Raw genomic sequence first — 5,183 nt, forward strand, 5'->3', positions numbered from 1 at the left:
ATGAAGAATCTCAATGTTGTCACAGGAAAAGGGAACTTTCAGTTTGATGTGTTTTAAATTAGAGAAGTTTCCAACTGGAAGAGAAGGACTCAGGGGGAATATGAAAACCATCTTTAAAAATGTGAAGGGCTGTTTCAGGAAACGGGGATTCAATGATCATGCGTGGTCTGAGAAGGAAGTTTAGAGAGACATATTTCAGCTTATTATCAAGAAAGTCTTGGGGTGCCTGGGTGGCTCAGTCGGTTGGGCGTCTGACTTGGTTTCAGCACAGGTCATGAGATCAAGCCCTGCATCAGGCTCGCTGCTCAGAGGAGGGTCTGCTTCTCCCTCTCCTACTGCCCCTGCTTGTGCTCTCTCTCTCTCACTGTATCTCTCTCTGTTAAACAAATAAATAAATAAATAAATAAATAAATAAATAAATAAAATCTTTAAAAATGAAGAAATAAACAAAAATTAAAATACATCAATATAAATTCTAATGATTACAAACCGTTGAGAAACCAGAAATAAGAAAAAGATGCAAAGTATTTAGTCAAATCAAACCCTTACAGGGTATAGGGTTTTGCTCACCAACATTAACTAAGCATGGGATGCTTCTGCCCAATCTTAAATAATCCCTGTAAGTTTTCCATTCAACAGTCTGTGTGATATTTATAGAACAGTGTGGCGATGAGTCTTATATTTCTCTAAACATATGCCTCTGTGTGTATGTCCATGTTGATACATATGAAAATAATTAGGAGAGAGAGAAGAAACACATGAACCCTTTAAGGCAACAAAGGCCAAACAAAGTATGCAAACCCGTTAGAACTTTGGAATAGAGAGAGATGATGGTGGACTACTGTAACCAGGGACCCTTCCTACAGGTAGTAAGGTCTGAGGAGGAAGTTGAAGATGGTCGAATGCACAAAAAGGAGGAGGAGGGCCTTTCCAAGGTGGGGACAACAGAGTGAGCAAAACCTTGGGAGCAGCCATGAGCAGGTTCTGAGAACCCTGGTTTGGCTCCTCCGTTAAGTTAAATCTTACTTGTGTCTTTAAAAGGTGCCAAGGACCGTTGCCCTCACTTCCTCTGAATCCTGTCTGTGCTTTGGCGTCAGTTGTGGTGCAGGGTGAAGGACTGGGCCTTTCTGATGAGGACCGGGCATTCCCAAGGACACAGTGCTGCCAGAGATGAAAGTAATGTTGTCTCATTTCTTAAGTGCTGGGAAAGCGGAGCAGGGGGCCCCACAGTCCACACGCGGTTCTGCTGGCTGGCGGGTTTGCCCGCTAGTTCCCCCCAGGCCTATAAATTACCCTCTCCACTCAAAGTGCCTCACAGACCGCCAAAATGCATCATGTGGGGAGGTAACAATGGTCAGTTACAGTTTTATTGACATCTATGAAACAATCCTGAGGTTAGAGTAAATTGAGCACACCAAGCAATTTGTATACCCTCTGACCATCTATTTCTCAGAACAAACAGGTGAAACTGTGGGTAGAGCTTGCTATGCCCGAGACTGTTGGGGTGTGGGGTGTTCCAGGGGGATAAAACCATCAGGGGCAGCCAAAGCCTGACCCTAGACCCGCCAACTGGGACTAGGCTGGAGGATAAAGCAAGATGGCCTGGACGATCTCTCCTCTCCATCCAGGTTAAAAGGTCAAGGATGGCTATAAGCCTCCAGGACACACCCCCCTCTGCCTACCGTGACACGCACTTGTTTCCTCCATGACCTTCCTGATGACATAAAGGAAGAGAGCAGATATGATGCCACAGCAACCTCCCGGGCAGCCTGAGGAAAAGGAGAGAGTAAAATATGAACTTCATGACAAATTTTTGGTGCTCGAACAGACCCTGAAAACAGGAGGGGTAGACAGGGCTCACCACGTAGGAATTCAAGCTGATTTTCTGAACCTCCCCCTCTTGTTTGCCTCCCTGCCTGCAGATATTGGGCTCACCACTCCAAAATCTAAGGTGAGCAAAGTCAGCAGCTAGCTCCCAGGAGGTCCCCCATTGGGACCCCTTGGTTGGGTGGAGTCGCTGGAAGGTTCTGTGCAGTCCCAGGACTATAACAGCATAGGAGGAGGTGTGTGACCCAGATTTTAGGGCAGTGTCAGGAAAGACTGTGCCTACTTGCAGTAAATAGGAGTTAACCTGGCAAAGCAAGGAGTAAATAGGCAAAGGGAAGATCACAGAGAAGGACTAAGAAATGAGTAAGGCCAGTGTTCTCAAGACCTTCAATGTGGTTGGAAGCAAAGGAGTGTGGTTGGTATACTGAAGGTGGTAAGGAGCTTGAGAGACTTTAGGTAACATAATCAGAGCTGTATATTAGAAAGGTTCATCTAGCAACAGTATAGGGGGAAAAAATGGACTGGGTTCAAGGGGATACAGAAGGCAGCAAAATTAGTTAGGAGCCTGTTACAATAATACAATTATTAAATAAATCAGTTTCTAAACCAAGCTGGCAACAGTGAGGAATAGAGAGGAAAGGCCAGGCTCACGCTGTATTAAGGAGGCACAAAAGAAGAAACAGAACTAGGAAATGGGCTGGATGTGGGAGGTGAGGGATGGGGATGTGAAGGACCATCCCCAAGCTTCAGCCAGAGCTAACGGAGTGGCTGGTGGGACCACTAGCAATTACCGGATCGCACAGCATTGGTCAGGAAACTGTATTCCAAGCATGAAGGGTTTTAATGCAAGTAATGGGGGACTTACAAAATCTCAAGAAGGACTAGCAGTGGTCCTCAGAAGCCCTATGGTTGCTGTCCGGAGGAGAAACTATTTCAGATCTCAAGAATTTATAGAAAGCCTGGACCCCAGGCTGACGCAGGCAATCACCGAGAAGGAGCCGGCAGGTGTCTAGCCCGCCATTACCAGCCAGGTGCTCATCTGGGAGTTCAGCTGGAGAATGGAAAGTTGAGTTGGGGAACGCTGTATGACGCCCCCCTGCCTCGCCACCAAGGGGGATGTTCAACAGATGCCTCCAGACAGTATGAATGAGGTCGTGGCTGCAAAGACAGATTGGAAAGTTGTGGGGCTCAGAAATGAGGTCCCCCAGACAGACTGTAGAGAGAAAATTGAGAAATAAAGACAGTATCTGCCACCGGCCCAAATATAAAGCCACAGAGCAAGCTTCCCGGTGCTGGCCAGCCACTCCCTAACCTTAGGAACGCCTTCACCCTACAGAGCAGACACAGCCCCCCAGATTCAGCCGGTCCCTGAGACTGCCACCCCTCACATTATCTAGTGCAGTACTGCCCAGGCCTGATTATGGAGTAGGATCGGCTGATTCAATGTGCTGGCAAGTAGTTTGAGCCCCAATTAGTTCAAAGTAGACAGAGACGATGGTCAAGTGCGGGTGGGTGGATGGGGAAGAAAATGGGCAGAATTAGGGCTTGAGGTACCAGCTGGGTAAGCTATTTTCTACATTAAATTTAAACCCTCTATAACTGCAGCCCAGAAGGGAAATATGTCTGAGGAAAACCACATGATTCAAAGCAAATGAACTAAGCAATGCTTCTTTGTGCTAAAGATTTCATGGTCTGTCTCATCTGTCATTGGAGAAAAAAAACTTCTGAAAAGAATACATTTTTAAAAGCAATTCATGTTTATCAACCAAGTAATGTATATAAGATGATTCAAGGAAAGGCAAAATAAACCAATATCAAAAGTGTGTTCTAAAAAACCAAAGATTCCCATTGGAACTAAGATATCTCAAGGCATACTAAATATGTAATTTCTATAATTTCCCCCAGATGTAATCATTTGCTAAATCACCGTGGTGAAGGAGGGGACCAAGAAGAATAACACAGGTTGGAAGTAGCTTCCAGACAATTTCTCTTCCACTCTTCGAGTTTTATCCCACCTGCTACCAACAGCTCTTCCTTTTCCATCTTCTTCAAACTCCTAATCACTTTTATTCATTCTCTGAAGACTTTGACAATTGACCACGGCCACTTCTGCCTTTGTCCAATTCCAGGTCCATGTGAACACCCATCCAATATCCAGGCTCTTATCTCCAGTAAATTCCTCCTTTCCTCCTAAAGGAAAAGAGGAGTATTCGTGGCCAATCCATCACCAAATATTGTTGATTTTAATCCCTAAAGTTTTGTCAAAACTGTTCATTTCTCTCTGCTTTTCACCAATGCTATGTACTACTCAAAGTTGTCCACAGCCTGAGCAGAGGCTATAACCTCTGTACAGATCTCCCACATTTATTCTCGTTCCCCTCTGGGGTTATGGTTTGATCATCTTACGCCTGTTGCTTAAAACTGAGTATCTGAATAGATTCCAGTTGCTTATAGGGGAAGGTCCCAAATCCTTAGCATGGACTCAAGGCCCCCCAAGACTTGGTCTCCTCCGTTCCTGCAGTTTCTTCTTGCCCCGTGCCTCTCCTTAATCCCCAAGCTTCAATCTTGCTGGTCTTATTTCAATTCTTTCCAGTTTCAGAGTCATTGCCCACACTCTTCCTCCATTACTTGACCGTCACTCCCTCCCCCGACTGGTTCTTTCTTAGCCCTAGTTGCTGCTGATTTAATTTAGATTGAAAGAAAAAATTAGGAGGCTGGGGACAGAAAGCATAAGCCCAGCCTGGTTTTGCATGTAACGAGTTTGCACTGGACACATGCTCAATCTCATCCAACTTAATCCCATCTCAGAAAGAAATTTATTTTACAACCAGAAGTAAATTGAGACACATGGATAAGAAATTTAGACAGAAAGAATTGTTTGAATCGTGGCCACTGTGGTCTGTTGTGTGGGTTCTGACCTGCTCAAGGGAATAGTCAGGAAGTTGATAGGAGCTAAAATCCACCTTAACTTTCTAAGCAACTCATCTGTGGGGACTGCCCCAGCTGAAGATGTGCCTTTTTTCTCATTTGCATAAAGTAGGGTTGGGACCAGTGATTTCCTGATTCACGTCCCAAAGATGGGGGCCCTTTAGTGATTTCCGTGGTGTCCAAAGAAATGGAATAACTTGAAAGTCAACCAGATAAGAAAGGAGCCAAGACAAAGCCCAATGCTTGTGGCAGCTCCATTAGTGTGCCATGAAGCAACTCAAACGGTTAAGTGTGAGGGAGAACAGAAGAGAAGATCTAAATACATACTGAGCTCTGACACGGCAATTAAGGATATCTAACAGAATCTGTAAGCGGTTCCTTTCTGACTGTAAGAGGTCTCTTAGAAGTCAAGAAGGGTCGAACGGAGC

Source organism: Eumetopias jubatus, unplaced genomic scaffold (assembly GCF_037043125.1).
Source record: "Eumetopias jubatus isolate StellerSeaLion01/CBP00866 unplaced genomic scaffold, mEumJub1_p1.0 scaffold_3, whole genome shotgun sequence".
NCBI lineage: Eukaryota > Metazoa > Chordata > Mammalia > Carnivora > Otariidae > Eumetopias > Eumetopias jubatus.